This window comes from Cetorhinus maximus, chromosome 20 (genome assembly GCF_964194155.1).
Source record: "Cetorhinus maximus chromosome 20, sCetMax3.hap1.1, whole genome shotgun sequence".
Taxonomy (NCBI): Eukaryota; Metazoa; Chordata; class Chondrichthyes; order Lamniformes; family Cetorhinidae; genus Cetorhinus; species Cetorhinus maximus.
The window spans coordinates 29,883,653-29,910,353 of record NC_135898.1 but is presented as its reverse complement, the minus strand read 5'-3'; positions in this window follow the sequence as shown (position 1 = coordinate 29,910,353).

The window sequence follows — 26,701 nt, the reverse complement described above, 5'->3', positions numbered from 1 at the left end:
CCGAAGGTGTTTCGCAAAGTGGTCACCCAGTCTGCGTTTGGTCTCTCCAATGTAGAGGAAACCGCATTGGGAGCAACGAATGCAATAGACTAAATTGAGGGAAGTGCAAGTGAAATGCTGCTTCACTTGAAAGGAGTGTTTGGGGCCTTGGACGGTGAGGAGAGGGGAAGTAAAGGGGCAGGTGTTGCACCCTTCTGCGGTTGCATGGGAAGGTGCTGTGGGAGGGGGTTGAGGTGTAGGGGGTGATGGAGGAGTGGATCAGGGTGTCCCAGAGGGAACGATCTCTGCGGAATGCCGCCGGGGGGGTGAAGGGAAGATGTGTTTGGTGGTGGCATTATGTTGGAGTTGGCAGAAATGGCGGAGGATGATCCTTTGAATGCGGAGGCTGGTGGGGTGATAAGTGAGGTCAAGGGGGACCCTGTCATGGTTCTGGGACGGAGAGGAAGGTGTGAGGGCCTCATCTTCCGACTAGGCACTTTACAGCCTTCCGGACTGAATATTGAGTTCAACAATTTTAGATCATGAACTCTCTCCTCCATCCCCACCCCCTTTCCGATCCCCCTTTTTTCCAATAATTTATGTAGATTTTTCTTTTCCCACCTATTTCCATTATTTTTAAATGTATTTCCATCCATTGTTTTATCTCTACCTTTTAGCCTATTTCGATCCCTTCCCCCCACCCCACCCCCACTGGGGCTATCTTTACCTTGCTCGTCCTGCTTTCTACCCTTAATGTCACCTATTATCACATTCCTTAGATAATATCACTTAGTTCTTGATTGGTAAGGGGATCAAAAGTTACGGGGAGAAGGCGGGAGAATGGGGTTGAGAAACTTATCAGCCATGATTGAATGGCGGAGCAGACTTGATGGGCCGAATGGCCTAATTTCTGCTCCTATGTCTTATGATCTATCACCACCTTCAACACCTCTTTGTCCTTTTGTCTATGACATCTTTTGGTTATCTCCACCTATCACTGGCCCTCTATCCAGCTCTACTTGTCCCACCCCCCCCCCACCCCTTAAAACCAGCTTATATTTCACCTCTTTTCTATTTTTCCTTAGTTCTGTTGAAGAGTCAAAAGGACTCCAAACGTTAACTGTGTTCCTCTCTGCAGATGCTGTCAGACCTGCTGAGTTTTTCCAGGTATTTTTGTTTTTGTTTCAAAGTCAGGTACCCTGATTCAATGAAGAGTGAAGGTTGCAGTAACAGGCATTGTAGTATTATGGTGTTCAGGGTTAATGTGTGAAACTGGAGAAACTACTGCCCGTATGATGTAAGAGAGAGAGAGAGAGTCTCATGACCAGGAGTCCAAAAGGGGAAGCTCATGGTTTAGACTGAGTAATACCTGTTATCTTGTACATCTGTAAATAGTAATAGAACAGATCTCGGCATCCATGAGGTGCTGTGGGCCATCAACAGCAAAATTGTATTCCATTGTAATCTGTGACCTCATGGCCCGGCATATCCCTCACTCTACCATTACCATCAAACCAGGGGATTAACCCTGGGTCAATAAATGCAGAAGAGCATGCCAGGAGCAGTGCCAGACATACCTAAAAATGAGGTGCCAACCTAGTGAAGCTACAGAGGACTATATGCATACCAAACAGTGGAAGCAGCATGCAATAGGGTTAAGCAATCCTGTAGTCCTGCCATATTCAGTTCTGAATGGTGATAAGTAATTAAAGAGCTAATTTGAGGAGAAGGCTTCATGAATATCCCATCCACAATGATGGTGGAACTCAGCACATCAGTGCTAAAATCAAGGCTGATGTTTTTGCAACCATCGTCAGCCAGAAGTGCCAAGTGGATGATCCATCTCAGACTCCTCCTGAGGTTCCCACCATCAAAGATGCCAGTCTTCAGACAATTCTGTTCACTCCACATAATCATTGGATACGAAGACTATGGGCCATCTCATCTACAGTACTGAAGGCTTGTACTCCAGAACAAGCCATGCCATTAGCCAAACTGTTCCAGTACAGCTACAACATTTGCATCTACCTGACAATGTGGAAAATTGCCCAGGTATGTCCTGCCCACAAAAGGCAGGACAAATCCAATCCGACCATTTACCGCCTCATCAGTCTACTGTCGATCATCAGCAAAGTTACAAAAGGTGTCATTGACAGTGCTGTCAAGCAGCACTTAGTAACAACCTGCACACCAATGCTCAGTTTGGGTTCTGCCAGTTCAATGAAGAGTGCAGAAGATCTTGCTCGGAGCTGCACCAGGCATACCTAAAAGTGAAGTGTCAACCTGGTGAATCTATAACACAGGACTACTTGGTGCCAAACAACAGAAGAAGCATGCAAAAAACAGAGCAATCCCACACCAACATGTTCGCAGAGACGCGGTGTACAAGCCTCTAGTTAAGGAGGAAAAAACGTGCCTAACATCGCCCTCATCCTGATGGCCACCTTTGTGTGCGGCTGCATCAAGCTGTGCGTAGACCCTCGGTACGCAAACACCAAGTGTCACTACGTGCTGAGGTTTTACTTGTCCCCAGTGTTGCAAAGGATGGGTCTGGCCATGTTGCCACAGAATGCTCCAAGTAGTTGGACCACCTGTCCCTCGTGGAAAAAATTTATGCAGAGATACACCTTTGACCACAGGCAGCAGTTGGCACGTAACGTTAGAGGCCCTGTAGGGAAAGGAGATGGTGGATCCTGTCGGATGGTTCCCCGAACAGACTGTCAAAGTCATTTCGCAGAATGCCTCATCACCAGAACTTTCCAACGAGCACCAAGATGTAGCCTGGCTGGTGGTGAGAAAGGCCCTCCCTTAGAAAGATCCTTCCTACACACCAGGAGTCTCACCCTGTCTACATGTTGCCCTCGATATTGCCTGTGGTGGGGAAGAGACCGCAGTTCACCTTCTTGTGGAATGTGCCTTTGCAAAGAAGGTCTGGAGAGAGATGCAGTGGTTTTTGTCGAGGTTCATCCTGAGCAGTTCCATTACACAGGACTCTGCTCTATGGGCTGTTCCCGGGGACACACACTGAGGCAAACATCAACTGCAGCTGGAGGATCACCAACTCGGTGAAAGACACTCTTTGGTCTGCCCAAGATTTGTTGGTCTTCCAGTGCAAAGAGTTGTCCCCGACCGAGTGTTGTGCAGACTGGCCCATTCCAAGATCCAGGACTATGTGCTGAGGGACGCACTAAAGCTTGGAGCAGCCGCTGCAAAGGCACAATGGGGAAGGGTCGCTGTCTAAGACCTTTCTGCCATAGTGCACCGAGGGGCTGGGAATTGTATAGACCCCTCAGGCTGTACGACTCACAATAAATGTATGTAGTGAATACTAAATGTATTATAATTGTATTGAAGCACCTGAGTGCAACACGATGTATGTCAATAGCTCCAATACCATTGCACTGTCTGACTGTCTGTAATAACCACATTGAAATGACTAATATTCATTGTATTGAAGCACCTCATGATCCATGTGTAAAAGTTGAATATGATTGCACTTTTCGTGATGGCCATTTAGAAGTGTTTTGTACTGTTCTTTCAGATATTTTATGAATAAAGTATATTTTTTCAAAAAAAATTCCCACACTAAAAGATCAGATCTAAGCTCTGCAGTCCTGTCACATCCAGTCATGAATGATAATGGAAAATTCAACAATTAACCAGTAGAGAAGACTCCACAAATATCCCTATCCTCAATGATGGAGGAGCGCAGCACATCAGTGCAAAAGATAAGGTTGAAGCATTCGCAACAATCTGCGGCCAGATGTGCTGAGTGGATAATCCATCTTAGCCTCCTACTGGGTCCCCCAGCATCACAGATGACAGTCTTCAGCCAATTCGATTCACTCCACGTAATATCAAGAAACAGCTGAAGGCTCTGGATACTGTAAAGCCTATGGACCCTGAAAATATTCCCGCAATAGTACTGAAGACTTGTGCTCCAGAACTTGCCATGCCCCTTGCCAAGCTGTTCCAGTGCAGCTACAACACTGGCATCTACCTGGCAATGTGGAAAATTGCCCAGGTACGTCCTGTACACAAAAAGCAGGACAAATCCAACCCGGCCCATCAGTCTACTCTCGATCATCAGCAAAGTAATGGAAGGTGTTATCAACAGTGCTGTCAAGCAGCACATACTGAGCAATAACCTGCTCACTGGCGCTTAGTTTGGGTCACTTGGCTCCTGACCTTATTACAGCCTTGGTCCAAACATGGATAAAAGAGCTGAATTCCAAAGGCAAGGTGAGAGTGTCTGCCCTTGACATCAAGGCAGCTTTTGACCGAGTGTGTCATCAAGAAGCCCTGGCAAAATTGACGTCAATTGAAGCCTATTTAAATACTTGTAGAAACTCTTACTCTCTGTTTTTATATTACTTTCTCTCATACTCTGCTTTCTCCCTCTTTTTTTTAATAGCCATTCTTTGTTTTTTCTTAAAATCTGACCAATCTTCTGATCTACCATTAATCTTTGCAGTTTTGTACAGAGTTTCTTTCAATTTGATACAGTCCTTAACTTTCTTATTCAGCCATGGTGATGCATCCTTCTCAAAGAGTCTTTGTTTCTCATTGGAATAAATCTTTGCTGAAGCTTATTAAATATATCTTTAAAAGTCTGCCACCACATTTTTACTGTTCTATCTTTTAACCTAGTTTCGCTAATTGGATTTAAGGAGGAGAGAGAGAAGTGGAATAAATTAGGGAAGGAATTCCAGAGCTTAGGTGGCCGCTGAAGGCACGGCCATTAACGATAGAGTGATTAAAATCAGAAATACTCAAGAAGCTGACACTGCAAGACAGAAGCTGACACTGGAAGACAGGATTTAAGGGTTTAAGAGTCTGTATAACGTATAGGTGGCTTACTAATCCTCGCAGATCTTGTGAGGGTATAAACTACCTGAGATCTAGACTTTTCACTTCAGGGTTCTTGACTTGTAATTGCATTGGCACCCTGTGTATTATTGGTGTGTTGATTGTTTTCGTGATGGCCTTCCACAATTTCACTTTCCGAGTTAATCTTTGGATGTGTTTTAGATGCAATTGGAGCACTGGGTGTTATACAATTGTACAATTCCCTTAGCTGGCTTCTGTTTGTCCTTAATGTTGCCCTGTTTGGTGTTGTGACCTCATAGGATTGATGTTCGCTGCACACTTTAGATACTTCCACAGGTAACCAGGTTCCTTGGGTAGGATGTAAGACCTGAACCTTTTGTCCTTTGCGCATGTTGGTTTTGAGATGTTTCTCCTGTATCCCTGAGATTTGGACAGGCAAGGTTGTCCTAACCTGCCTCTCGAACATGATTTCTGTTGGTGACGGCAAGCCCATGTTTAACGGTGTTGCTCTCAAGTGTAGCATAGCAACATGGAGATTTTGTTTTGTTTCTCTGTACTTCATGATCAACAGTGTGAACCATTCACTCAGCAAGACCATCAGTCTAGGATAGTGTGGCAAGGCAATCACATGGTCATTTAGCACACTTGTCCCTAAAAGATCTGCCAGCATATTGTGGCCTATTGTTTGATATAATCTCTTCAGCTGTACCATAACAAACTGAATATTGACCTCATTGTATCTGCAACAAATGCACTCAAAGAATTGTCTGATGATTGGAAACTTGGAAGAGTAATCAGTAACTAGGTGAAAGTTGTTGCCAGGGGCAGTGAATAAACCTGTTGCAATTTTGGACCAAGGGTGCAATGAATAAACCATATGAGGCTGTAGCGGTTCTTTGTATTGGTGTGGTTGGTGACTCCGCCATGCTCCACACATACCCCCTACCTTCTCGTTATCATTGTTGATCCCTGGCCAATACACAGTTTCCCTTGCCAAGTGTCTTGTTTGCTCTTTGGCCATATGCCACTGGTGTAACTGTGACAATATGTCCTGGCAAAGAGCTTCAGGTGCAAGCACCCGTTTTCCTTTGTCAATGACACCTCTTGAAATACCTAGTTCATCTTTGTACGGCCAAAAACATCTGAGGGTGTCTGGCACTTCTTGTATTGTATAAAGCCAACTTTCTACAATAACTTTATATAATGCCTTCAGTCACGGATCATTTGCTGTTCCCTCCTGATTTTGGTTGTGTTTGGGTTGACCAAAGCTCAACAGATCGACATTGAGTACATCATCTACTTCAATGTCTATGCCATCTTACTTATAGGTGTAGCAAAAGAACTGCAGTTTTTTCAGATTCGGTAACCTGCTCAGCGTGTCTGAAGTAACCATCTTGCTACCCTGTTTGTAACGGACTTCAAAGTTGTAACCCTGTATTTTATCAGAAGTCGTTGTAGTCTGGGTGGAGCACTTGTTAGTGGCTTGCGCCAAATCATCTCCAATAGTTTGTGGTCTGTTTCCACAATGAATCGTTTGCCAAGTAGGTACGTGTGGAATCTTGTAATACTGAATACCAGAGTGAGTGTCTTGGGCTCTATGTTCAAATAATTGATTGGGCTTGCAATATATGGCTGCAGGATGACAAAGATTGGGTCCTTAATATTGAGGGGTACATGACATTCAAGAAGAGTAGGAATCTGGGTAAAGGTGGAGGAGTAGCACTGTTAATCAAAGAGGGCATTGGTGCAATAGATGACCTTGGTTCAGGAGATCAATAGGTAGAATCGGTTTGGAGATGAGGAATAGTAGGGGAAAATTCATTCGTGGGAGTGGTCTACAGGCCCCCTAACAGTAGCCACAGTGTAGGACAAAGTATTCAAGAGAAAAAGTTGTGTGTTTGTGATAATGGGATGGCAATAATCATGGATGATTTTAATCTACATATAAACTGGAAAAAATCAGATTGGCAGTAGTGACCTTGATGAGGAGTTCTTAGAATGCTTTCAAGATAGTTTCTTAGAGCAGCATGTTCTGGAACCAACCAGAGAGCAGGTTATATTAGACTTGGTATTGTGTAACATGACAGGATTAATTAATGACCTTAGAGCAAAGGCACCCCTAGATAGCAGCAACCACAATATGATTGAATTTTATATACAGTTTGAAAGAGAGAAGAGTGGGCCTAAGACAAGTATCTTAAACTTAAATAAGGGCATCTATGTGGGGATGAAAGCTGAGCTAGCTGAAAGGAAACTAAGCTAGAGAATATAGAGAATAGAGAAGCAGTGGCAAATATTTTAGCGGATATTTCAGAGTATTCAGAATAAGTATATTCCTATTATGAAAAATTCTAAGGGGAGGACCCACCATCCGGGGTTAACTAAACAAGTTAAGGAAAGTATCAAACTTAAGGAAAAAGCATACAGCTCCACAAAGGTGAGTGGCAGGATAGACGATTGGACAGAATATAAGGAACAGCAGAGAGTGACTAAAAGGTTAATCAGGAGAAAGAAATTAGAGTATGAGAGGAAGCTAGCTAGAAATGTTAAAACAGATAGCAAGCGTTTCTACAGGTATTTAAAAAGGAAAAGAGCAAGTAAAGTGAGTATTGGTCCTCTGGAGAGTGACAGTGGGGAGTTAATAGTAGATAATAAGGAAATGGGGGAAGAAGTGAACAAATACTTTGCTTCTGTGTTCACAATAGAGGTGCAAAAAACATTCCAGTAATAGCTGCAAATCAGGAGGTGAAAGGGAGAGAGGAACTTGGTGAAATTGAAATCACTAGGGGAACAGTACTGAGCAAATTGCTGTAGCTGTGGCCTGACAAGTCTCCAGGTCCTGATGGACTTCATCCTAGAATCTTAAAATGAGGTAGTTGAGGCGCTGGTGTTAATTTTCCAAAATTCGCTAGATTCTGGAAAGGCTCCATCAGACTGGAAAGTAGCAAATATAACCTCTCTATTCAAGAAGGGAGGGAGGCAGAAAACAGGAAACTATAGGCCAGTTAGCTTGACGTCTGTCATGGGGAAGTTGTTAGAATCGATCATTAGGGAGGTTATAGCTGGGCACCTAGAAAAGCTCAAGGCAATCGGAAAGAGTCAGCATGGTTTAGTGAAAGGAAAATCATGTTTAACCAAATTATTTGAGCTTTTTGAAGGAGTAACATGCTCAGTGGATAAAGGGCCCATAGACGCGCTGTATTTAGATTTCCAGAACGCATTTGATAAGTTGCCACATCAAAGGTTATTACAGAAAATAAAAGTGCATGGTAGAGGGTATATTAGGATGGATAGAAGATTGGCTGGCTGGCAGAAAGCAGAGAGTATGAATAAATGGGTCTTTTTCTGATTGGCAGGGTGTGACAAGTGGAGGCCCACAGGGGTCTGTACTGAGGCCACAACTTTTTACGATTTACATCAATGACTTAGACGAGGAGAGTAAAGACATGGTAGCTAAATTTGCAGATGATACAAAGGTAGGAAGGTATGTTGTGAAGAGGACATGAGGAGGTTGCAAATGGATATGTCAGATGGGGACAGTGTGGAGGGAACATTGCTCTGTATCTAAACCCATGCTGTACCTCCCCTGGGAGTGTTTGATAGGGACTTTGTATAGCGAGATTTATTCGGTATCTAACCCGTGCTGTACTGGCCTGGGAGTGTTTGATGGGGACATTGTAAAGTGAGCTTTACTCTGTATTTAACCCCATGCTGCACCTGTCCTGGGACTGTTTGATGGGGACAGTGTAAAGGGAGCTTTCCTACGTATCTTACCCTATGCTGTACCTGCCCTGGGTGTGCTCAATGGGGACAGTGTAAAGGGGGCTTTCCTCTGTATCTAACCCCATGCTGTACGTGTCCTGGGAGTGTTTAATGTGGACAATGTAGGGCGAGCTTTATTTTTTATCTAACCCATGCTGTACCTGCCCTGGGAGTGTTTGATGGCGACAGTGTAACATGAGCTTTACTCTGTATCTAAGCCATGCTGTCGTGTTCTGGGAGTGTTTGATTGGGAGTGTTTGATGGGGACAGTCCAGAGGGAGCTTTGCTCAGTCTCTAACCCTGTGGTGTACATCTTGTGGGAGTGTTTGATGGGGACAGTGTAAAGGGAGCTGTATTTTGTACCTAACCCGTGCAGTACCTGCCCTGGGATTGTTTGATGGGAACAACCTAGAGCGAATAGAGTAATCAACACAGAGGGATCAATACAGGGAGAGAGTGATCAATCCAGAGAGAGTGTGATCAATACAGAGAGAGAACTTGATCAATACCGAGAGAGAGAGTGATCAATAAGGGGAGAGACAGTGATCAATCCAGAGAGAGAGAGAGTGATCAATACAGAGAGAGAGATCAATACAGAGAGACAGAGAAATCAATGCAGAGAGACAGAGTGATCAATGCAGAGAGAGAGAGTGATCAATGCAGAGAGAGAGAGTGATCAATGCAGAGAGAGAGAGTGATCAATGCAGAGAGAGAGAGTGATCAATGCAGAGAGAGAGAGTGATCAATGCAGAGAGAGGGACATCAGTACAGATTGAGAGAGTGATCAATGCAGAGACAGAGTGATCAATGCAGAAAGAGAGAGCGATCAATGCAGAGAGAGAGAGTGATCAATGCAGAGAGAGAGAGTGATCAATGCAGAGAGAGGGACATCAGTACAGATTGAGAGAGTGATCAATGCAGAGACAGAGTGATCAATGCAGAAAGAGAGAGATCAATACAGAGAGAGAGATCAATACAGAGAGAGAGATCAATACACAGAGAGAGATCAATAGAGAGAGAGAGAGAGAGAGATCAATAGAGAGAGAGTGAGAGAGATCAATGCAGAGAGAGAGGGTGATCAATACAGAGGTACAGAGGGACAGAGAGGGATCAATACAAAGAGAGAGATCAATACAGAGAGAGAGAGATCAACAGAGAGAGAGATTGATCAATACTGAGAGAGAATGATCAATACAGAAAGAGTAATAAATACAGAGAGAGAGAAATCAACAGTGATAGAGCGATCAATACAGAGAAAGATCAATACAGCGAGAGAGATCAACAGAGAGAGAGAGAGAGATGAACACAGAGAGTGAGAGATCAATACAGAGAGAGACAGATCAGTACAGATTGAGAGAGGGTTCAATAAGAGAGAAAGAGGGTTCAATACAGGGAGAGACAGGGTTCAAAACAGAAAGAGAGTGATCAATTGAAGAGAGAGAGAGTGATCAATGCAGAGAGCGAAGGATCAATGCAGAGAGAGAGTGTCAAAAAAGAGATAGAGAGAGTGATGAATACGGAGAGAGAGGGGGATCAATACAGAGAGAGGGGGATCAATATGGAGAGAGAGGGATCAATATGGAGAGACAGAGAGATCAATACAGAGAGAGAGAGAGAGAGAGTGATGAATCCAGAGAGAGAGAAGGATCAATACAGAGAGAGCGAGTGTTCAATACAGAGAGAGAGAGTGATCAATACGGAGAGAGAGGTATCAATACAGAGAAACAGAGAATCAATGCAGAGAGACCAAGTGATCAATGCAGAGAGACAGAATGATCAATGCAGAGAGACAGAATGATCAATGCAGAGAGACAGAATGATCAATGCAGAGAGAGTGATCAATGCAGAGAGACAGAATGATCAATGCAGAGAGAGTGATCAATGCAGAGACAGAATGATCACAGCAGAAAGAGAGAGCGATCAATGGAGAAAGAGTGATCAATGCAGAGAGAGAGATCAATACAGAGAGAGAGATCAATACAGAGAGAGAGAGATCAATGCAGAGAGAGAGAGTGATCAATGCAGAGAGAGAGATCAATACAGAGAGAGAGAGATCAATACAGAGAGAGAGAGAGATCAATGCAGAGAGAATGATCAATACAGAGGGACAGAGAGGGATCAATACAGAGAGAGATCAACAGAGAGAGATAGATTGATCAATACTGAGAGAATGATCAATACAGAGAGAGTAATAAATACAGAGAGAGAAAAATCAACAGTGATAGAGTGATCAATACAGAGAGAGAGACAGATCAACAGAGAGAGAGAGAGAGAGATGAACACAGAGAGTGAGAGATCAATACAGAGAGAGACAGATCAGTACAGATTGAGAGAGAGTTCAATGAGAGAAAAAGAGGGTTCAATACAGGGAGAGACAGGGTTCAAAACAGAGAGAGAGAGATCAATAGAGAGAGAGAGAGAGTGATCAATGCAGAGAGCAAAGGATCAATGCAGAGAGAGAGTGATCAATACAAAGAGTGACAAAAAAGAGATAGAGAGAGTGATGAATACAGATAGAGAGTGTGATCAATATGGAGAGAGAGGGGGATCAATACAGAGAGAGAGGGGGATCAATATGGAGAGAGAGGGATCAATATGGATAGACAGAGAGATCAATACAGAGAGACAGAGAGATCAATACAGAGAGAGAGAAAGAGTGATGAATACAGAGAGCGCGAGTGATCAATACAGAGAGAGCGAGTGATCAATAAAGAGAGAGCGAGTGATCAATACAGAGAGAGTGATCAATACGGAGAGAGAGGGATCAATACAGAGAAACAGAGAAATCAATGCAGAGATAGACAGTGATCAATGCAGAGAGGGAGAGATCAATACAGAGAGAGATCAATGCAGAGAGAGAGTGATCAGGACACAGAGAGACAGGGATCAATACAGCAAGAGAGTGATCAATACAGAAAGAGAAAGAGGGATCAATGCAGAGAAATCATTGCCAAGAGAGAGTGATCAATGCAGAGAAAGAGGGAGTGATCAATGCAGAGAGAGATTAATGCAGAGAGTGGTCAGTGCAGATTGAGGGAGGGATCAATACAGAGAGAGAGTGGTCAATACAGAGAGACAGTGATCAACACAGAGAGAGACAGTGATCAATACAGAGAGAGTGAGTGATCAATGCAGTGAGAAATAGAGATCTATATAGAGAGAGAGTGCTCAATACAGAGAAAGAGAGTGAGAGAGATCAATACAGTGAGAGATATCAATACAGTGAGACAGACACTGATCAAAGGAGAGAGAGAGAAAGATCAATACCGAGAGAGAGTGATCAATACAGAGAGAATGAGATCAATACAGAGAGAGAGATCAATGCGGAGAGAGAGTGATCAATACAGAGAGAGAGTGATCAGTACAGAGAGAGAGTGATCAATGCAGAGAGAGAGTGATCAGTACAGAGAGAGAGGGATCAATACAGAGAGAGAATGATCAATACAGAGAGAGAGAAATCAACAGAGATAGAGTGATCAATACAGAGAGAGAACAATACAGAGAGAGACAGATCAGTACAGATTGAGAGAGTGATCAATACAGAGAGAAAGAGAGGGATCAATACAGAGAGATAGAGTGATCAATGCAGAGAGAGAGAGTGATCAGTACAGAGGGAGAGTGATCAGTGCAGAGAGAGAGTGATCAGTACAGAGAGAGAGTGATCAACAGAGAGAGAGAGCGGCATCAATATGGATAGAGAGGGCTCAATACAGAGAAACAGAGAAATCAATGCAGAGAGAGAGACATCAGTACAGATTGAGAGAGTGAGTGATCAATGCAGAGAGAGTGATCAATGCAGAGAGAGGGAGTGATCAATGCAGAGAGAGGGAGTGATCAATGCAGAGGCAGAGTGAACAGTACAGAGAGAGAGTGATCACTACACAGAGAGAGAGGGATCAATACAGAGAGAGTGATTGATACAGAGAGAGAGAGATCAATCCAGAGAGGGAGTGATCAATAGGGAGAGAGAGATAGATCAATACATAGAGAGTGATTGATACAGAGAGAGAGAGATCAATCCAGAGAGGGAGTGATCAATAGGGAGAGAGAGATAGATCAATACATAGAGACAGTGATCAATACAGAGACAGATTGGGAGATTAATACAGAGCGAGAGAGAGAGTGATCAATACAGAGAGAGAGTGATCAATACAGAGAGTGATCAACACAGAAAGATTGATCAATGCAGAGAGACAGAGTGATTAATGCAGAGAGAGTGAGATGAATGCAAAGAGAGAGAGAGTGATGAATACAGAAGAGAGAGAGAGATCAATACAGAGAGAGTGTGGTCAATACAGAGAAAGAGAGTGTGGTCAAGACAGAGAGAGTGAGTGATCAATGCAGTGAGAGATAGAGATCAATATAGAGAGAGAGTGCTCAATACAGAGAGAGTGAGATGAATACAGAGAGAGAGATCAATATGGGAAGAGAGTGATCAATACAAAGAGAGAATGATCAATACAGATAGAGAGAGATCAAAACAGAGAGAGAGAGATCAATAGAGAGAGAGAGATCAATATATATAAAGAAAGAGTGATCAGTATGGAGAGAGTGTGATCAATATGGAGAGAGAGTGATCAATATGGAGAGAGAGTGATCAATACGGAGAGTGATCAATATGGAGAGAGATAGTGATCAATACAGAGAGAGAGAGTGATCAATACGGAGAGAGAGTTATCAATTCAGAGAGAGAGGGATCAATACGGAGAGTGATCAATACAGAGAGAGAGTGATCAATACAGAGAGAGAGTGATCAATTCAGAGAGAGAGTGATCAATACGGAGATAGTGATCAATCGAGATAGAGTGATCTATATAGAGATTGAAAGTGATTAACGCAAAGAGGGAATTATCAATACAATGAGAGAGCTATCATTGTGTGTGTTGACTGATCCATATGTGGGGATGTGAGGGAATAGTACATGTGACTGGTGATCAATACGGTGTATGTGTTCTGTGTGTAGTGTTTGTTCCTGTTTCCTGCGTCTGTGTTGATAACCTTGCTGTTTGATGTGGACAATTTTCCTGATTTGACCCGAACATTCTTTGGATAGGGTAATGTTTTTGCAGTCTTTGATATCATTATTCTGTATCTAATCAGTGATGTAGCTGCCCTGGGTGTGTTTGAAGAGGACAGTGTAGAGGGAAGTTTATTCGGTACTGAACCCAAGCTGCACCTACCCTCGGAGTGTCTGATAAGCACATTGTGGAACGAGCTTTACAATGTATCTAAACTCATGCTGAAGCTGTCCTGTGGTGTGGGATGGGGACAGTGTAGAGGGAGCTTTACTCTATCTCTGACACGTGCTGTACCTGTCTCGGGAGTGTTTGATTGGGACAATGTAGAGTGAGCTTTACACTATATCCAACCCCGTGCTGTACCTGCCCTGGGAGTGTTTGATAGGAACAGTGTAGAGGGAGCTTTACTCTGTATCTAACCCCATGCTGTACCTGTCCTGGGAGGGTTTGATGGGGACAGTGTAGAGGGAGCTTTACTCTGTATCTAACCCCATGCTATACCTGTCCTCGGGGGGTTCGATGGGGACAGTGTAGAGGCAGCTGTATGTTGTATCTAACCCCTGCTGTCACTGCTCTGGGAGTGTTTGAAGGGGACAGTGTGGAGTGAGGCGTATGCTATATCAATGCCGAGCTTTACCTGCCCTTGCAGTGTTTGATGAGCACGTTGCAGAGTAAGCTTTACTATGTATCGAAAATCATGCTACACCCGCTCTACGAGTGTTTGATGGGGACAGTGCAGAGGGAGCTTTTTTCTGTGTCTAAACCCATGGTATCCCTGCACGGGGAGCGTTTGTTGGGGATAGTGTAGAGAGAGATTTATTCTGTATCTAACCTGTACTGTTTCTGCCTGGGAATGTTTGATGGGGACAGTGGTAGAGGTAGATTTACTCTGTATCTCAATCCGTGCTGTACCTGCCCTGAGTGTGTTTGATTTGGAGAGTGGAGACGGAGCTTTACTCTGTATCTAAGCCATGCTGTACCTGCCCAGGTGTGTTTGATGGGGACAGTGTAGCGTGAATTTTACTCTGTATTAACTCATGCTGTCCCTGCTCTGGGAGTGTTTGTTGGGGACAGCGTAAAGCAAGCTTTATTGTGTATCTAGCCCCATGCTGTACCTGCCCTGGGAGTGTTAGATGGGGACAGTGTAGAGGGAGCTTTACTCTGTATCTAAGCCATGTTGTTCCTGCCCTGGGAGTGTTAGATGGGGACAGTGTAGAGGGAGCTTTACTCTGTATCTAAGCCATGTTGTTCCTGTCCTGCGAGTGTTTGATATGGAGAGTGTATTGGGAGCTTTACTCAGTATCTAATCCCGTGCTGTACCTGCCTTGGGAGTGTTTGATGCGGACAGTGCAGAGTGAGCTTTACTATGGGCAGAATTTTCTGCCTGTCGGTCAGGCAGGCCCGACCCGACCTCCGGCAGGCGGGGAGCCGATGCCTGCTGGAGAAGCGGGCCCCGGCGCCATTTTACGTGGGCAGGCCAATTAAGGCCCGCCCAGCATGAGGTCCACTGAGAAGCACTATGCACTTCCTATGTGGGCGGGGGGAATTCCCCAAAAGCCAGAGTGCACTCTTTCGCGCATGCACATGAAAGAGCACACATCTCCCTGAGGCTAAGTGCTGCCTCAGGGAGATTGCTGACACTTTGAAAAATATTAAAAATAGAAAAAAAATAAATTCCCTAACATGCCCCCCTCATGTGACAATGTCACATGAGATGGGACATGTTCATAAATAACATAATAACTTTATTAAAAATTTTAAAACCCTGCATGAAACCTCATCCCACCTGTGGAGGTTTTATCTGTTTACCGCTGGGACTCCTGGCCTGCCCGCCAACCTTAAGGTTGGACGGGCAGGTCCTTTAATTATTTAAATGATCCTGTCAATGGCATCAATTGGCCATTGACAGGTTGGTGGGCGGACAGCTGATTTTGCTGCGCCCCTGTCTTCCTGAAAATTTAAATGGGGCGGGATGATGTCGTCATCCCGTGTAATTTTACGCGTCGGCGAATGGGCCCCGTCCCCTGCTCACCAACGGCAAAAATCTGCCCAATGTATCTAACCCCATGCTGTAGCTGCCCTGGGAGTGTTTGATAGGGACAATGTGGAGTGTGTTCTATTCTGTACCTAACCTGTGCTATCTCTGCCTTGGGAATGTTTGTTGGGGACAGTGTAGAGGGAACTTAACTCTTTATCTCACCCCGTGCTGTTCCTGTCCAGGGAGTGTTTGATGAGGACAGGGTAGAGGGAGCTTTAGTCTGTATCTAACCCCATGCTGGACAAGTCCAGGGAGTGCTTGATGGGACAGTTTGTTGGAAGCTTTATTCGGTACCTAAGCCATGCTGTACGTGCATGGGGAGTGCTTGATGGGGACAATGTAGAGGGAGCTGTATTTTGTATCTAGCCCCATGTTCTACCTATCCTGGGAGTGTTTGATGGGGCCAGTGTGGCATGTGCTTTATTCTGTGCCTAGCCCATGCTTTCCCTGCTCTGAGACTGTTTAATGGGGTAGTGTAGAAGAAGCTTTACTCTGTATCTAAACCCGTGATGTACCTGGACTAGGAGATTTTGATGGGGACAATGTAGAGTGAGCTTTATTCTGTACCTAACGTGTACTGTTCCTGCCCTGGGTGTGTTTGATGGGGGACAGTGTAGAGGGAGCTTTAATATGTGTCTGACCTGGTGCTACACCTGCCCTGGGAGTGTTTGATGAGGACAGTGTAGAGTGAGCTTTACTCTGTATCTAAACCAATGCTGTACCTGGACTAGGAGATTTTGATGGGGACAGTGTAGCAGGAGCTTTACTCTGTATCTGACCCCGTGCTGTACCTGTCCTGTGATTGTTTGATGGGGGCAGTGTAGAACAAGCTTTATTCCCTGCTCTCATGCCCATATGTCTGTCCTTGGCCTGCTGCAATGTTCCAGTGAAGCTCAACGCAAACTGGAGGAACAGCACCTCATCTTCCGATTAGGCACTTTACAGCCTTCCGAACATTGAGTTCAACAACTTCAGACCATGATCTCTCTCCTCCATCCTCACCCTTTTTTGATCCCCTTTTTTCAATATTCAATTTTATTTTTATTTATTTTTATTATTATTTTTAAAATTTGTTTCCATTTTTATTCATTGTTTTATCCCCACCTTTTAACCTATTTTCGATCTTTTTTCCCACCACTGTCCCCTCCCCCCACCCCACCCCCACTAGGGCCATCTGTCACTTGCTCATCCTGCTTTCTACTCTTAATGTCATCATTAGCACCTCCTTTAGCCAGTATCACCACCATTAACACCCCTTCGACCTTTTGTTTATGGCATCTTTCGCAATCTCTCCTTTGCCTCCACCTATCACTGACCTTCTGTCCAGCTTCACCTGTTCCATCCCACTTAAGCAGTATATATTTCACCACATTTTTCTTCTTTTTAGCTCTGAAGAAGAGTCATACTGACTCAAAACATTATTTCTTTCTTTCCACAGATGCTGTCAGGCCTGCTGACTTTTTTCAGCATTTTTTGTTTTTGTTTCAGATTTCCAGCATCTGCAGTATTTTGCCTTTATCTGAGCTTTATTCTGTGTCTAACCAGTGCTGTACCTGACCTGGGAGTGTTTGATGGGGGCAGTGTATTGATCAAGGAATCAATTACAGCAGTAAGGAGGGATAACATCTTAGAAGGCTCCTCAAATGAAGCCATATAAGTAGAACTTAAAAACAAAAAAGAAGCAATCACATTGCTGGGAATGTACTATAGGCCCCCAAACAGTCAGAGAGAAATAGAAGAGCAGATGTGTAGGCAAATTTCAGAGAAGTGTAAAAATAATAGGGTAGTAATAGTGGGGGATTTCAACTTCCTCAACATTAACTGGGTTAGTCATAGTGTGATTGGTTTAGAGGGAGCAGAATTCTTAAAATCCATCCAGGAGAGCTTTTTAAGCCAGTACCTAGAATGTTCTACAAGGTCCTGGACTTAATTTTAGGGAATGAAGCCAGGCAAGTGATAGAGGTATCAGTGGGGGAGCATTCTGCAGATAGTGATTATAACTCTGTTAGATTCAAGGTTGCTTTGGAAAAGGACATGGATGGGCCAGAAATCAGAGTTCTAGATTGGGGGAAGGCCGATTTTAATAAGATCATATATGATTTGGCCAGAGTGGACTGGGAGCAGCTACTTTTAAGTAAATCTGCGTAAGAGCAGTGGGACTCATTCAAGAAGGAAGTAGGGAGAGTACAGGGCCAACATATTCCAGTAAAGACAAAGGGTGGGACCAACAAATCCAGGGAACCCTGGAGGTCGAGGGATATACAGGATTGGATAAAGAGAAAAAGGGAGGCTTATGGCAGATACCAAGGGCTCAAAACAGTGGAAGCCCAAGAGGAGTATAGAATGTGTAGGGGGAATCTTAAAAAGGAAATTAGGAAAGCAAAAAGGGGGCATGAAAAAACATTGGCAGGTAAAATAAAGGAAAATCCAAAGTTATTTTACAAGTACGTTAAGAGTAAGAGGATAACTAGGGAAAGTGTAGGGCCCATTAAGGACCATAGTGGTAATTTGTGTGTGGAGCCGGAAGACGTAGGTAGGGTTCTAAATAAATACTTTGTGTCGATGTTCACAAGTGAGAGGGACGACTTGGGTATGGAAATCAGACAGAAGGACTGCGATGTAATTAAAGAAATTAGCATAGAAAGGGAGGAGGCTCTAAATGGTCTGGCAGGCTTAAAAGTAGATAAATCTCCAGGCCCGGATGAAATGTGTCCCAAGCTGTTGAGTGAGGCAAGGGAGGAGATAACAGGGGCGCTGGCAATAATTTTCAATACCTCTTTGGCCACAGGAGAGGTGCCAGAGGACTGAAGGACAGCCAATGTGGTACCGCTATTTAAGAAGGGAGGAAGGGATAAACCAGGGAACTACAGGCCAGTCAGTCTAACCTCAGTGGTGGGCAACCTATCGGAAGCAATTCTGAGGGACAGAATTAATCTACACTTGGAGAGGCAGGGATTAATCAAGGACAGTCAGCATGGTTTTGTTAAAGGGAGGTCATGCCTGACCAATTTGATTGAATTTTTCGAAGAGGTGACCAGGTATGTAGATGAGGGCAATGCATTTGACGTAGTCTACTTGGACTTCAGCAAGGCTTTTAATAAGGTCCCGCATGGGAGACTGATAACGAAGGTAAGAGCCCATGGGATCCAAGGCAATTTGGCAAATTGGATCCAGAGTTGGCTGAGTGGCAAGAAGCAGAGGGTGATAGTCGTGGGGTGTTTTTGTGACTGGATGCCTGTGTCCAGTGGGGTTCCACAGGGGTTGGTGTTGGGTCCCTTGCTGTTTGTGGTAAATATAAATGATTTAGACTTGAATGTAGGAGGGTTGATCAATAAGTTCGCGGATGACATGAAAATTGGTGGGGTGGTAAATAGTGAGGAGGATAGCCTTAGGTTACAGGAGGATATCAACGGGCTGGTCAGATGGGCTGATCAGTGGAAAATGGAATTTAATCCGGATAAGTGTGAGGTGATGCACTTGGGCAGGACAAACAAGGCACGGGAATACATGATGAATGGTAGGGCCCTGGGAAGTACCAAGGATCAGAGGGACCTTGGTGTGCATGTCCACCGGTCCCTTAAGGTAGAGGGACAGGTAGATAAGGTGGTTAAGGAGGCATATGGGATACTTGCCTTTATGAGCCAAGGCATAGAATATAAGAGCAGGGAGGTTATGCTGGAACTGTATAAAACGCTGGTTGGGCCACAGCTAGAGTATTGTATGCAGTTCTGGAATCTGCATTATAGGAAGGATGTGATTGTACTGGAGAGTGTGCAGGGGAGATTTACCAGGATGTTGCCTGGGCTGGAGAGTTTTAGTTATGAGGAAGGATTCGATAGACTGGGGTTATTTTCCCTGGAGCAGAGGAGATTGAGGGGGGACAGGGTTGAGGTGTATAAAACTATGAGGGGCATAGAAGGGGTAGACAGGAAGGAACTTTTCCTCTTGGTGGAGGGATTAATAACCAGGGGGCATAGATTTCAGGTAAGGGGCAGGAGGTTTAGAGGGGATGTGAGGAAGAATCTTTTCACGCAGAGGGTGTTGGGAATCTGGAACTCACTGCCTGAAAGGGTGGCAGAGGCAGAAACCCTCATAACATTTAAGAAGTATTTGGATGTGCACTTGCGATGCCATGGCATACAAGGCTATGGGCCTAGTGCTGGAAAATGGGATTTGAATAGTTAGGTACTTGTTTGACCGGTGCAGACTCGATGTGCTGAAGGGCTTTTCCTGTGCTGTAGACCTCTATGACTCTATGAGTGTAGAGGGACCTTTTAATCTGTACTTGACCCCGTGCTATACCTCCCCTGAGTGTGTTTGATGGGGACAGATTGGAGGGAGCTTTACTCTGCATCTAACATGTACTGTACCTGCTTTGTAAGTGTTTGATGGGGACAGTGTAGAGTGAGCTTTCCTCCATATCTAAGCCATGCTGTACCTGCTGTGGGAGTGTATATGATGGGGAGAGTGGAGAGGGTGCTTTACTCTGTATCTAACTCCATGTTGTACCTGCCCAGGGAGTGTTTGATGAGGACAGTTCAGAAGGAGCTTTACTCTGTATCTCACCCGGTGCTGTAACTGCACTGGGAGTGTCTGATGGGGTCAGTGCAGAGAGAACTTTACTCTGTATCTAATCTGTGTTGTACCTGCCCTGGGAGTATTTGATGGGGTCAGTGTAGAGGGAGATTTACTCTGTATCTCAATATGTGCTGTACCTGCCCTGAGTGTGTTTGATTTGGAGAGTGGAAGGGGAGCTTTACTCTGTATCTAAGCTATGCTGTATCTGCCCTGGGAGTGTTTAATGTGGAGAGTATATTGGGAGCTTTACTCTGTATCTGATGCCGTGCTGTACCTGCCCTGGGATTGTTTCATGTGAAACAGTGTAGAGGGAGCTCTAAACTGTATCTAACCCCGTGCTGTCCCTGCTCTGGGAGTGTTTGATGGGGACAGTGTGGAGGGAGGTTTACTCTCGATCGAACCCTGTGCTGTACCTGATCTGGGAGTGTTTGATGGGGACAGTTTAGAAGGAGCTTTACTCTGTATCTCACCCCGTGCTGTACCTGCCCTGGGAGTGTTTGATGGGGACGAAGTAGAGGGAGATTTACTATGTATCTAACCCCGTGCTGTGGCTGCCCCGGCAGTGTCTGATCTGGACAGAGTAGAGGGAGTTTTATTCTGTACCTGACCCCATGTTTTACCTGCCCTGGGAGTCTTTGATGGGGACAGTGTACAGTGACCTTTACTCTGTATCTAACATGTGCAGTCCCTGACCTGTGAGTGTTTGATGGGGAGAGTGGAAAGGTGCTTTATTCTGTATCTAATGCCTGCTTTCCCTTCTCTGAGAGTGTTTGATGGGAAAGTGCAGAGTGAGTTTTACTCCGTATCCTGGGAGTGTATATGATGGGGAGAGAGGAGAGGATGCTTTCCTCTGAATCTAACTCCATGCTGTACCTACCCAGGGAGTGTTTGATCAGGTCAGTATAGAGGAAGCTTTACTCTGTATCTGAGCCATGCTGTACCTGCCCTGGGCGTGTTTGATGGGGACAGTGTAGAGGGAGCTTTACTCTGTACCTAACCTGGTGCTGTACCTGCCCTGGGAGTGTTTGATGGGGACAGTGTAGAGGGAGCTTTACTCTCGAACTAGCCTTGTGCTGCACCTGACCTGGGAGTGTTTGAAGGGGACGGTTCAGAAGGAGTTTCACTCTATCTAACCCCATGCTGTACCCGTCGTGGGAGTGTTTGATGGGGACAGTGTAGAGGGAGCTTTACTCTGTATCTAATCCAGTGCTGTATCTGCCCAGGGAGTGTTTGATGGGGTCAGTGTATAGGGAACTTTACTCTGTACCTAACCCTGTGCTGTATCTGCCCAGGGAGTGTTTGATGGGGACAGTGTAGTAGGAGATTTACTATGTATCTCAATCCATGCTGTACCTGCCCTGAGAATGTTTAATGGGAAGATTGGAGAGGGAGCTTTACTCTGTATCTGACCCATGCTGTACCTTCCCGGATAGTTTTTGATGGGTCAATTTAGAGAGAGCTTTACTATGTAACTAAGCACATGCTGAACCTACCCTGGGACTGTTTGATGGGGACAGTGCAGAAGGTGCTTGACTCTGTATCTAAGCCATGATGTACTTGCTCTGGGAGTGTTTTCTGGGGACAGCGTAGAGGGAGCTTTATTATGTATCTAGCCCTGTGCTATACCTGTCCTGGGAGTGTTAGATGGGGACAGTGTAGAGAAAGCTTTACACTGTATCTAACCCCATGCTGTACCTGACCTGGGATTGTTTGAAGGGGACAGTATAGAGTGAGCTTTACTCTGTATCTTACCCTGTGCTGTTTCTGCCCTGGGAGTGTTTGATGGGGACAGTGTAGAGGGAGCTTGACTCTATATCTAACACTGTGCTGTACCTGTCATCGGTGTGTTTGTTGCGGACAATATAGATAGAGATTTATCCCAAATCGAAGCCTGTGCTGTACCTTCACTGGGAGTGTTTGATGTGGGACAGTGTAGAGAGAGCTTGATTGTGTATCTAATCCCGTGCTGTACTTGCCCTCCGAGTGTTCGTTGTGGACACTGTACAGCGAGTTTTATTCTAAATTAAATCCCATACTCTACCTGTCCTGGGAGTATTTGATGGGGACAATTGGGATGAGACTTTTCTGTATCTAATCCGTGCTATACTTGCCCTGGGGCTGTTTGATGGGGACAGTGTAGAGGGTTCATTACTCTGTATTTTATCCCGTGCTGTCCCTGCTCTAGGAGTGTTTGATGGGGACAGTGTAGAGGGACCTTTAATCTGAATCGAAACCTGTGCTTGTACCTCCCTAGGAAGGTTTGATGGGGACAGTGTAAAGGGAGCTTTACTCTGTATCAAACCCCAGGATGTACCTGCCCTGAGAGTGTTTGATGGGGAGGGTGTATAGGGAGCTTTAGTCTGTATGTAACCCCATGCTGTACCTATCCTGGGAGTGTCTGATGGGGACTGTGTAGAGTGATATTTACTCTGTATCTAACCCCGTGCTGTACTTGCCCTGGGAGTGTTTGATGGGGAGAGTGGAGAAGGAGCTTTATTCTGTATCTGACCCCATGTTATACCTGTCCTGGGAACGTTTGATGGGGACAGTGTCGAGTGAGATTTACTCTGTATCTAACCCCATAATGTACCTTCTCTGGGAGTGTTTGATTGAGTCGGTGTAGAGTGAGTTTTACTCTTTATCTCACCTGTTCTGTACATGCCCTGGGAGTATTTGATGGGGACAGTGTAGAGGAAGCTTTACTCTGTATCGAACCCCAGAATATACCCGCCCTGAGAGTTGTTGATGGGGAGGGTGAAGAGGTAGCTTTAGTCTGTATGTAACCCCATGCTGTACCTATCCTGGGAGTGTCTGATGGGGACAGGGTAGAGTGATATTTACTCTGTATCTAACCCCATGCTGTACTTGCCCTGAGAGTATTTGATGGGGAGAGTGGAGAAGGAGCTTTACTCTCTATCTAACCCTTGCTGCACTTGCCCATGGAGTGTTTGATGGGGACAGTCTAGCGGGAGCTTTATTCTGTATTTGAACCCGCGCTGTACCTGTCCTGGGAACATTTGATGGGGACAGTGTCAGTGAGATTAACTCTGTATCTAACCCCATAATGTACCGACGGCAGTCAGGACAGCCTTGGTAAGACAAACACCGGAATTCGTCATTAACTGGGAAGCCATCAGAAGTGCAGTCCCCTTGCAGTTGTTCACGATGCCGCAGTTCAGACGGGTCGATCCATTCAGCCCCATTTAAGATGACTGGTCTCAGCCTTCTTTTTTACTGCTAATGACATTGTTGGGGAGGAGAAGAAGAGGGCAATTCTTTTGTCCACATGCGGGAGCAAAACATATGGGCTGATCCACAGCCTCACGTCAGCTAATGCCCCTGGCTTGAAGACTTTCAACGAGTTAATAAAAATTGTACAAAACCACCTGAGACCAAAGCCCTCAGTCACTAAGCAGCCTCTCAAGTTCAATTCAAGGAACAGGCTTCCAGAGGAGAAAATAGCTAACAAAGAGGCCGTTTTAAAGGCATTAACTGAGCATTGCGAATTCAGAACGTCCATTAGTGATATGTTGAGAGACCGGCTGATATGTGGGATTGGAGATGATACTATTCAAAGGCGTTTGCTAGTTGAACCTATTCTAGACTTTAGTAAGGCATTAGAATTAGCCACAGCCATGGAGATTGGCTGTTAGAAATTCAGAAGCTATAAGAGTTGCACAAAATGATACTGTCCATCTGGTAGGGTGGGACAGACTGGTAACAGTAGGTGCGAAAACATCGGACCCCATAGAAAGGCCGGAAATGCCCCCTATGCATAGAGCAGTAAAAAACAGCAGTTCTACAGTAAAAACCCAAAAAATGAATGAGAGAAATGCATCCAGTGGAAGATCGACAACTCAAACAAATTGAATACTTTCCCTGCCACCGCTATGGTCACATAAGGCAGCACTGCAGAGATAGACTGAGACAGCATTTTAAAGGCAATGGGAGAAATTGTGAAATACGTCTCATGGAAGAACCAGAAGAAATAGAATCAGACATCCATTCGTCATATAACCTGAAAGTGGGTACATCCGAGCCAATCCAAGTAGTCATGATAGTCAATGGACAACCCGTTAAGATGGAAGTTGATACTGGAGCGTTGATGTCCGTCATTGGAGAACATACATTCAAGTATTAGAATAGAGGAATCTGTCCTTTAAGATTGGAAGTTTCGGACACTAAACTGAGAACATACAAAGCTGAAGAAATAAGACTGAAAGGGTTATGTCAAGTCTTGGTGACATATAGAGATCAATCTGAAAGGTTGCCCTTGATAGTGGTAGCTGGAGGGGGCCCCAGTTTAATAGGCCGCAACTGGCACAAAAAGATTAAATTGAAATAGGCGGACAGCTGATTGGGAGATACCGCAAAGATCACCACTGACCCCTGGAAAGAGCCAGAGGCATAGAAGTTGAGGGCAGCTGTGACCTTCAGCGCGGATGGCATGGGGTGCCCACCCACATGGTTGGTGCAGATCTCAGAACCTATCATCTGACAGATGGAAGTGACTGTCTCCCTTGAGAGACGGAGCCTCCTTTGGCACTGCACCTCATACATATTGAGGTAGCTGCTTAGTCGCCTGCATACCCTGGCAGCAGGATAGTGGCGTCTTCTGAGGCCCCTTCCGCCTTGGACTTCCAGTTGGCCCTGCGCCCCTTGTGCCTGCGCCTCTCCTCCTAAAGGTGGCTCCCCTGGAGGCTGAATGTGCACTCCTGGCCTCCTCCCCCTTCTAGCCCTCCCTTCCCCCTTAGAGGAGGTGCCTCCAGTAGAGAGCACAACTCCCATTCCCAGGGTAAGGGAAGACTTCCTGAAACCAGCAAGACCCCAGAAATTATGTTTACTCAGAGTCCTGACCTGAAGGCTGTTACTCCTGCCCAAGCAGCTGTGAAGAGTTTTGAAGTATTCCTGCTCACACAGGCAAGCATCAGTAACTTAAGCAATTAAATGCCCAACAAATAACACTCGCGACCCCACTCACCCCTCCTATCCCACCCATGGATGAAGTTTACACAAACGTCTCCTACCCGGCTGCCCTTTGCGCCCGTGCGACGTCCTGAAGATTGCACGGGCCCCAAAAAATGCCAGACAATTGCTGCCTCAAGGGCCTTAAGTGGATCATTAATTAGAGACGGGTGCGCATCGGAGAGCATCGCATGTCCACTCGCCCGATGTCACTGCGCATCATTTTACGCCGGCATGTGGGGCCCACCCCCGTATGCCAACAAGAAAATTCTGGCCATGAGATCCTGAAGGGCTTGATAGGGTGGATACCAGGAGGATGTTTCCACTCATGGGAGAGACTAGAACTAGGGGACACAATTTAAGAATAAGAGGTCTCCCTTTTAAGGCGGAGTTGGGGAGAATTTTTTTTCTGTCAGAGGGCAAAGAGGATGGGAAGGGACAATGGTGGTAGGGGAATTGTGAGAATGGGTTGGTTGGATGGAGGGGGAAGGGGAGGGAAGGATGAGAAGGCAAGTGGGAAATTGCAGGGTGGAGAGGGAGGGGGAAGGACAATGATAGGGGCAAAGGCGGTGAAGAGGGAGGGAGGGAGGGGAGAAGGGAAGGAAGTGAGGGAGGGCAAAGAAGAGGAAGAAGGGTGGGAAGGGGAATGGGAGGAAGGAAATGGGAAGGGAAAGGAGAGAGATGGGAACGGGGATGTTAGGGAGGGAAAAGGGGAAGGGAAGGTGGAAGGGTTGTAGGGGGAAGGAAGGGAGTGGGGTAGGGAAGGTTTGGAGGATGCCAGCAAGGGTTGAGGGGTTAGTGGAGTAGTGAGGGGTTAGGGGAAGAGGTGGAAGGATAGGATAGTGTTTAGGTTTTGAAATGTATCCAGTCTGATGGACACATCTGACTTTCCATAGTCACGTGACTATGCCATAAGGCTGCCTCTGAAGGCAGACATCCTAAGCTCAGTTCAATGAAGCCTCTCACAGAGACAGACACTGATAAAGACTGCTATCCTTATACATGAATCAGATAGGGTAGAGGAAGGGGGCAGGGGGAAGGGAATGTGGGTAGGTGAGGGGGGATTGTGTGGGAGAGAGTGGGACTGGGAAGGGGCATGGGGAAGAGGAAGGGAGGAGAGCATGGAGTGGTTAGATGGGAAAGGAGGGGCTGAGGAAGGAGGTTAAGGAAAGTGGTTAGTGGTGAGGGTACGGAGTGGGTTGGAGAGGGGGAAATGGATGGCAGGAGGAGGAAAGATTGAAGTGGTGGTGATAGGAGGGTGGGGCAAGGGAGGAGTAGAGAGATGGTGGAGGTGATGGGGAGGGAGAGGGGTTAGGGGAGGGGGTAGTAGGAAGGGAAGGGAGGAGAGAGGGTGTTGGGGAGGGGGTGGGTGGAGTGGATAGGGTTGGAGTGGGGGAAGAGGTGAGGGGGTTGAAGGAGTGGAAGGTGGGGGAAGGGTGGTGAGAGAGTTGGGTGGTAGGGGAAGAGATGAGGTTGGGGTTATGGAGGAGGGCTAGGGAGTAGGAGGAAAGGATTTGGGGGAGGTTGAAGG